Source organism: Buteo buteo, chromosome 3 (assembly GCF_964188355.1).
Source record: "Buteo buteo chromosome 3, bButBut1.hap1.1, whole genome shotgun sequence".
Taxonomy (NCBI): Eukaryota; Metazoa; Chordata; class Aves; order Accipitriformes; family Accipitridae; genus Buteo; species Buteo buteo.
In genome coordinates, this window is record NC_134173.1 from 49,523,731 (window position 1) to 49,533,438 (window position 9,708).

Consider the following 9,708-nt stretch of genomic DNA (forward strand, 5'->3'; position numbering starts at 1 on the left):
AGAAAAATTGTTAAAATTGAATTTTGCTTCTTCAAGGAAGAGGATCTACTCCATGTTGCCATGGCAAGGCTGTGAGCTAGGATGAGAGCACACCAGATGGTTGAATTTGCTGCTCCTACATTGTGGACAGATGTAGGACATCTGTTAGATGGTTGAGGTTACCACTGGGAGATGATCTCCCTGCACTCCTGTTAGTAGCTGACATACATCCTTATTACTTCCTCAGATGCACAAGTCAGGACAGCTCAGTGTAGGAAGGGTAGCTGGCAGGGCCATGCTGTCTTAGATGACTACCGATTTTGCTTATGTAGCTCTCAATTGGCTGTGTATCAGACTTCCAAAATGTAGTTGTCTGACTTGAACTAAAAAAATTTGCCATCATACCCAGGTATGTTATGTCACTTATCTTCTTATTTGACCAGCTATTCAAAAGGCACCATGTGTGTTTACAGACCCGTTCTTCTTAACATCAATGTGCCAAATACATACCTGAAGCCCAAAATTACACAAAATCCATCTGATGCTAAAAAACAGAGTTCAGTTTATGATCCAACATATATAAAGGTTGTTATGCTTTTACAGGAGGTACAAATATTTATTCAACTTCAGAAATTCACTCCACAATTCTGAATAGGCAAGTTAAACGTGGTCTCTGCTAAGAAGAGTTAATGGTTTAAAAGATAGGCACAAAGAAGGCAGGATATTTGATATTTTCATAAATTCAAGAAATATGTACATATGTGGAAAAATAAATGAAGTGTTCTCACTTGAAATAGGATTTTAACAGAGACTTAGTTGAAGAGAGTAAGTTATGTTCCATGCATGGGTTGAACATGGCATGAATGATTAAAACAGGAAAAGAAGTAGCAATTAAATAAGCTATTGAAAATGAAACTGCTAAGACTGGAAGAACCAAGAGGGTCTTTGGATGTCTAGTACAAATAATACAAGATGAGAGAGCAATTTTCACAGAATTTTGAAGGTAAAAATATTGAGATACTTACATATTGTGAAGGGATAATTTTCTACAGAGCACATGATGATTATACATGGCTGCACATTAGGACAAACAGGTAAATGTGACTTGATGTCACAGTCATCATGAATTCAGATGCCCCAAACTCTACTGGTGAGAAGGGGAAGAAACTTCTCCACCTTCTCAAATGCTTACAGTGGCATCTTAATCCTGGAATATGTCTGGAATTTAAAGACTGTCCCTCCATTTCTGCTATGCTTTAGAGCCATAGTGAGTGGGTTCTCCCACTGTTTGGGTGTTTGTTTAATTGTTCAGTAAGTGTCTTCTCAGGAATAAAAACAAATTAAGGAAATAAAACACTTCTTTATTTCTCTGTGGATTCTGCTTCATTCTGTGAAGCCATAAACTTCGGAGTCATGTCCTTGTATAGAGTGATCTCTGTTCTCTGTAGTTTCCTCTCACACTGTTTTAACTGATGCTTTGCAATAATCCCATAGGATTTGTGAATCATGGACTGTACTGGGTCTGTGATAAGAATTTGTATTTCGATAGGAGCATAAGTCTTGCAATCCCTTGGGGTAAGTATTTTTATAGGATTTGTTCATATAGCTTTGTTTATTCAAAAGAAAAAGTTTTAAATTACTTGAAAGATTTTGAGAAGAAAATAATTTAAAAAGATACATAGTTTTCTAGACAAACCAACAATAAGCAGAGGGAAAAAATTGCTCCATCTTTGAAAGCAAGCTAGTGGAGCAGTTACTGAACCATAAACAAAAGGAGGCTCAAATATATTGGGTTCTTAAACAAAGCATATTTCAAAAATACTAAATTCAATTTTCACCCATGCAATCAATCATTCAAATTATACCTATTATGAAGCAAAGAAAGTCCTTGTCTCCAAATCCATGCAAGGTGAAAGATTTCAAAGAATAAATCCCAGTGGATTTGTGTTTCTGCAACATTTACTTCATATTTTCACCATTTACTGGCTTAGAACATTTTCAATACTCCTCAGTTTATAAAAGGTTCACAAGAGGTTAATGGAAGTTCTTACTAGAAGAAACCATTTAAGAATGGCTGAATACTTACCCACTGTCCTGAGACAGAACACGAGTTCAAATGAGAGTGCCACATCATTAAGTCTGTCCTTGTCAAGTCTGTTTTATTTATCGTTAAGGCCACTGTCACATAAATAAGCTTTTACATGGCATTGTATTACATATACCATATATATCAAGTACTATATTTGCAACAGTTTACATCTCCCAGCTATGCAAAGTGATAAAATGCTGCTGATTGTATGCTGAATTTCTTGTCTTTTTGATTGAACTTGGATGGTGATATGTCTGTTCAGTTTCACACTAGGCATTTTTTCTGAATGGGAAACAATGAAAAATTATGAATTTCAAACAAGCATCTTGTAGAACTCTTTCTTATAACTATGCCGCAAATTTGGAGAGACAAAGCCTAGCGGTCTTCCATCTGCAGCTTACCTCTAGAGGCATGTAGACATCCTAGTGTATATGGGCAGCACGAAGCTGTAAGAGCTTGTAATGGCACAAAGTCGGAATTAAGCTGTGATGAAGCAGTGTATGAGGGAAAGCAGGCTCTGAAGAAAAGTGTCTTTTCAGTGTCTTGCCTTGCAGCAGCTTCTGCGCTAAGAAAAACTGCTTTGCGAGCAGAGGTGAGTGGGAGTCCTTCGCTGCTGTGACTTCCCCCAAATCCACGGGATGGCTGTGTTGGATTGGAAGAGGCACCACAGCTGGGGCCAGACGGCAACAGGCTGTGCCTTGTCTCCTCTCAGCCCCATTGCTACCGCTCTGCGCTGTCAGGGCTGGGGAGCGGGTCTGCTCTGAGAGCCCCTGCGGTTCTGCACGGTCATGACCGTGTTGCGTGGCAGGAGGGGATGCTGAAGGACATGCAGTGCACCTGAGGTTTGTGAGCGCTTTAAAACTTTTGCCATGTCAATTGGTTTCTGCGGCTGCTGCTCACATCAGCTTCAAGAGCAGGTGTTTTAATACAGGGAGAGTGAAAGCTTCAGCTTTAACTGGCTTTTAGATGTGCAAAATACCTCTGGGGCAGCCACTTAAGGGACCCAGGACTTCCAGAACAGCAGCATGGCCAGTTTGAAGTTATGGTGAAAGCACAGCAGGAATGAATTTTATAACTGTCGTTGTGACCTCAAGGAAGGGAATCAGATTAGAGCTAGTGGGGAATTTTCCAGTGGAAAGGCATTTTTCCATTGGAACATGTTGCTTCAACAAAACTGAACTTTTCCTGGAAAAGCATATACAGAACCTGACAGGAAACACTCTCTAAGTGAGGGAAGAAGTTTTTCATCAAGAAAAGCACATGAGAGAGATTGATTTTTTTTTTTTTAAATTATTTTTATTTTTATTAAGCCTTCTTGTGGTTATGTGGATTAAGTTTGTATCTTGATTTATAACCTGTATGAAAGTAGTATGGTCTACACAAGGAAGACAGACAGTTGAAAGTAGAATAATTCAGTTCTATGGACAATCACTCATCTCATTTTTGTGTCAGTGAGATTTGGGGGCATCTCCAAACTATGTTAGGCAGAAACTTGGACCTGTACAGCCCCCCCTCACCTGTTTCATCTTAACTGCTCAGCTACTGGTTATTGTAAGGTAGCTGAAGATTTTTCACATTTTTCTAAAAGTAGGAGTTCCTGCTACAATAAAAGAAATATTTAAAACTTCCACAGTACAGTTAAACTATTTAGTATAAATATCATAACTAGATGGCAAAGAGTCTATGTCAGGAATAATTCAGTATTTTTTCAAATGGATTAAGCTCCTTGAGTTATGATACAGAATTTTAAGAAAAGTACCCTCAACCATAGAACTGAATTGATTAAGAGAGTGATGGTAGCAGTTCCTGTGGAAAATGTGTGCCAGTCGACAATCAGACATGGTCATGGACAAGGTAGATAATACTTTACATAAGGGTGGCTGTTCTTCAGTACTCCTTTCTCCACAGGTTTAAAAATTCTTCATGTGTACTATTCTATTTTCTAATGTTGAACAATAATATTTTTTTTTTCTGAAGGTATCAGTCACTGTGAAATTAAGTAATAATAGTCCTACATTCAATCCTTTATAGGTAACTGCTTTAGCCCTTTCATCTGTGAGCCTCACTAATTTCTTGGAAAGTTGTTCTTTATTCTGCTTATAAATTGTTTTGTGTTTGCCAATGTAAGCATAAAAGAGTCCAAGTCGGGGGGGGGGGGGGGGGGGAGAAAAAAAATAAAAAATGGAGTATTTCTACCTTTCAGGATACATCCAAAGACAATAAATTAGTGAATTGCTAAAAGCTTCTTCCAGAGCTCTGCAGCTTCAAAATTTACAATAAATCCCAAGCCATTCTCAGGTCAAATAAATAATACTGCAAACATAGCATTTCTGTTGTTCTGTTTTAATTTAAGGTTAGAATTACATGGATCATTGCATTAAGTTTTCAGAACATCATGCAAAGTTTCCACAGAACCAGAAGACGAAAGTAGTTCCAGGAGACAATAAACAATTTTTTATTGGGATTTACAGGATATACTTGTTCAGGATTTCTGTGATTTTGCAATTCTTTAAACTACCCAATACAAATGTGACTCAAAGTGTAACAGAACAACATTGCTTGCAATAACAAAGTGATAATGCTTTTAGCCTCACCTTTTAATAAAATCAGGCTTATACGGTCATGTTACCTGTCTTTAATTCACTCCAATATTTGTTTTATGTTGTCCAGTTTAGCTATATCTGACAAAAGCCTAAAGGTATAAAACTCTCACAAAATTAGAGATGTGAATTTGCGTTCCTGCTGATGCTGCAGGTAGATGTTAGTCCTGAGCTGATCAAAGAGAAATCAGCCAGCCAAGAAATCTATGAATATCATCTGTTTGTCCATAGCTCTGAATCAACCAACTGTGTGGTGGCTTGTGCTTGGTCAAAGTGGTGGGGCAGGATGAAGGGCAAGTCTGAGGTCTGGACAAGGAAAGGGAAATATAATTTACTGTCCTTGGGAGAGGTGCTGTGTGATACACCCTCAGTGCCCATTGAGTTTTGCTACTTCTGCTTAGGAAATAACTTGGAAGGCAAGTGACAGCCACACTTTTTTTTTTTTTTTAAGAAAAACAATTAAATATAGAAATGTATCTACTTAGGAACATATTTTTTAGGAGTTTCATCCAATGCCTATTATCTTTTTGTAATAATTTGGGCTTCAGAGCAAGTGCTGTGTCTTCAAATCTCAAAATCATACTGTTTCCACTTACAGAATCACATCAACATTTTGGAAAGAGAAAAGGAAGCCCTGGAAGTCTAATAAGTGTATCTAATATAAAGTATATCCCAGTACTACAGTTCATGTTTCATTTTAATTTATTTTGAATAATCTTCTCCAGTTGTTATGCAGTTCTGCCTTGATAAACTGCTGTAATACCTGTTATAACCCTGGAGAATTTCTGCTGAGTGTTGAAAAATGTTATGTGTCTGAGACCTCAAGCCTGAAAAATAGAGGTTTCGCTTAGTGCTATTTTCATTTCCCTTTAAGTAGAGTAAAAAAGCAGGAAACTGGAAGAAATTAGTAACATTGGAGTAGATGGTGCACAAAACAGTCTATGTAAGTCAAACGATTATGGTGGTGTCGTGATTTCAGCCCAGCCGGTAGCAAAGGACCACGCAGCCGCTTGCTTGCTCCTCCCGCCCCTCTCCAGTGGGATAGGGGGGAGACGGAGGAGAGAAAAAAAACCTGGAACCTCGAAGGTTGAGATAAAGGCAGTTTACTGGGACAATACACAAAAAAAGTTACAACAACAACAACGGTACTAATGAAAGAGTATACAAAATGAGCGATGCACAGTGCAACTGCTCACCACCCGGAACCCGACGCTCCGCCACTTCCCCCACCGAAAGCCAAGAGATCCCCCCCGGCCGCTCCCCATTTATATACTGAGCATGATGGCACATGGTATGGAATAGGTCCTGGGCTGCCCCGGCTATACCCCCCACCTCCCAGGTTCCTGTAAAAATTAACTCTATCCCAGCCGAACCCAGGACAGGTGGGTAAATCTCTTGACTTTGATTCTTCAGTCCTAAAAGTTTTTTTTTTTTCTTTTAAAAGAGATGAAATCATATATCTTAAGATTCAAACTAACCTACTTTAAGTTTCTTATGATTTTCTGTGGATTAAATAATGTTTGAAGCCTGATACTCCTCCTCAGATTAAATTTAAAGAAGACAACTTTCTTTGAAGATGGTGGAATTGTTCCAGTGTAAATATGGCTCCATTGTGAGGGTAATCAGGCCAGTTAGTGGCAATACAGAAAAGATAATGGCAGTTTTACCCATGAGAATTAGATATAGTTACTTTAGTTTCTGCAGGATGTCTCTCTCGCTGCACTTTACTTCAGAGAGTACACTCAATAGAGTAAATACATTGGTCACATTTTGAAAATTACACTTACTTAAGGCAATTAGCAGTCTAAGTTTCCAGTATTCAAAACATTTAAAGGTGAGATATGCAACTCTGCATACTGAGATGCAAAGGATGGGAGATAGGCATATGAAGTTACCTACTCAACTTTGTAAGAAAAAGAATGTAAGATCAGGAAAAATTTAGTCCTGCTCAGATTGGAGACAGCTTCCCCTTGGTCACTTTAGTAAGTCTGTATTTGAAAGATGCTTATTACCATTTTTTAAAGTGAGAAGAGCAGTAGTCTTGCATTTACATCATGTACCTCAACATCAGATGTATTTCTCCATTTTCCTTGCACTGTGTGATTAGCGTAATTGCTCTGCTACCTCATCTGAAAAAAAATCTGTATATTTCCAGTTTGTCACTATTAAAAATTCATTTGTCACTAGAGTAGGATTTGATGTCGTTACAGTTTGGCCCAGGTTGTCTTTTATACCTAAGCTCCACCTAGTGCAGGAACAGGCTTGAGTAAGTAGAAACAGTAACAATACTTTCATCTTCAAAACCGAATGGTGCTAGTTCCTACCCCAGTAGCATGTGGTCCAGCTGCAAACACACCAGTAAGCAGGGGTCCAGTGCAACGTAGAAGTACTCAAAATATCTGTGGAGGAACTAGACTGGACAAGTTACTGGAAGCAGTAAAATTCAGCAGGTTTTTAATTTTAAGTGGGGGAAAATGGCCTTCAGGGAACACAGATGCATAGATAGCTAGAAACTTCTACCTTGGACCTTCCTCTGGATGTGCATCCCTAAGGCACACTGGTCCATCTAGAGCTGCAAAGTTCTATCTCATCTGGCTTCCACTACATCCTTGTCTTTGACAGCATTAGGTTAGTTGCCTAGTCAGAACCATACCCATAGTTACACCTGTGATGTTTGCATATAATTTCCCAGAAATTATGATGTTTAGTTGTAATGAGAAACTGTTTACATAGATATTCTTAAAGTGTCATTTTTAGGGAAATAATGTGAAATTTTGAACTGCAAAATTTAAACCAAAAATGCTTCAACAAACCAGAAACCAATTAACTGCCATTTAAAAATGTCATTAACTGATGTAAATAACACATTACACATACAGAAACACCTTATTTACTAACATTTTCAGGTAGAAAATAATACTGGACTTAAACAAAAGCTAACTTTGAATTACACTGTCCAAATGCATGTAGGAAACGTTGCCTGATCTGATTGTATAAATTCTAACAAACAGACTTAATATGCTAATCTTTACACTGAAAAACAGGGAGAAAGCAGATTTTCTTCAGTCTTTCAGGGTGGCAGCCTACCCTGGAAAGGAATGAATATGAAGCTGGGGCATCACTGTGTACACACTACTTTGGAAATCTATTCAAACCCAGTGATTTGCAATCAATGAGATGTTCATTACAAGAGAGTACCATACCATCAGTGTAACTATGCCACTTTTTCCTCTGCCTAAAGTAATTGGTGATATTCCTTTGACTTGTAGGTGCTGGAACAACAACTTACTCCCTCTAAACTGATACTGTTTCTGATCACCAGGCACCAGGCCTGGAGAGCGCTTCTGTGCTGGTCATGCATACGTTTTTGTTCTTCTCTGCCTTGTGTGTGTTTGTAGAGAGAAATTCAGGTCTTTTTATGTCATTACAGTCTAAATTATCCTCTGTCCTTTTGTATAGCTTAGTGAAGGCCTTCAAAAAGATGCAAAAGACATTACCTAAAAAATTGAGATCCTAAAGTCTGTGTGGCTTGCAAAAGTCCCTGCCAGGTCTGATTAAGGTTTGAGGCATATCTGCATAAAACAATGGCAACAAATAATCCAAGAACTGCAATATCAAATGTAATAAAACCAGACTTAAAAGTACACAGACTGCTGTGTTTGGCTATTTCTTGGAGTTGCTGTAAGAGATCATTTGGGGTATAGAACTCAATAGGATAGTAGCAGCCATGGAAACCATAAAATTCTGTACTAGCTCTTTTTTTTTTTTTTGAATGAAGAGTAGGTACCCAAGAAAAACTTAGTCTGATTTACACTGCATGCTCTATTTTCTTTCTTGGAAGTGTCAGAGAAAAACCATGGAAAAAATGAAGTATAGGGATGGATGCAAATACAAGACAGAAAAGCAAAGTTATGAAATTAGTTTTTGAGATGAAACAAAATATTTCATCGTGAGGAGAGATTAATGGTAGTTTCAAGTCACTTGAATTTGGATTACTTTGCTCTTGCATATACTTTAAATGAAGCAGAACTGCTGGGAAACAACTGCAAGCATTTCTTTATGAGCATCAGAACTTGTAAACTTGCACCGATGAATAAATGCAAATAGTTGGAACTGAAGCCTAGGGGCTGACTGACTTTACTGATGTGGGTCTGGGACCTGGTCTGTACAGTGGGCATGCCCTAGCACGTCTCTGTAGTTGAAACACAGCTGCTTCAGCAATAGTAACGAGTACAAAAGCTGGAACTGTAGAATGAAGGGATCTAGAGGTCATCTCATCCAACCCCTGCTCAAATCAGGGATGGCCTAGGGCATTTACTTATGACCCTGTCCAGTCAAGTTTTGAATATCCTCAGGGATGAAGATTACTCAGCTGGGTAAGCTGTTGCCATAGTTGATTGCCTTCATTGGGAAGTTTTTTCCTAACACCTGTGTCTATCACCCATGATCCTGTTGCTGTGCACCACCAAGAACAGTCTGACTTCATTGTCTTGCTGCCCCATTAGGCAGCGTCTCCAGTTAGATCCCCATTAGCCTTCTCCTGAACACTGAACAAACCTTGCTCTCATCTTCACTCTGCATGCCATGAGCTTCAGTCCACTGTCCATCTGGATATTCTCTGCTGGACTCATTTCAGTCTGACATCTCTGTATCAATCATTAAGTTTCTGTTATACACAAAGGGCAAGGGGTGGGTTTGTTTTTCTGGTTTATACCTGCAACATCCTTTCACAGAGTGTAAGGAGCAGGAGAGAAATTAACAGAGTACGGTACCTGAAGCACTTCTTCCAGCTCATTTCTGCTGCTTAGTGCAAGAATTTCCCAGCAAAAGAAATTGCACATCTGCAACACAGGTATTTTTTTATAATTTTAGACCAAATTGTTTTAGAACTGAGTTGTAATAATGTGTCTGAATGACCTAGGACAAAGTAGGTTGCTAGGAAGCCAAATGTTGTTTATCCAGGTAGTTCAGAGAGGGGAATGAATTTAGATCCAGCTGTGTAAGAGTGTGGAAACACTTATCCAAGATAATCATAAGTTT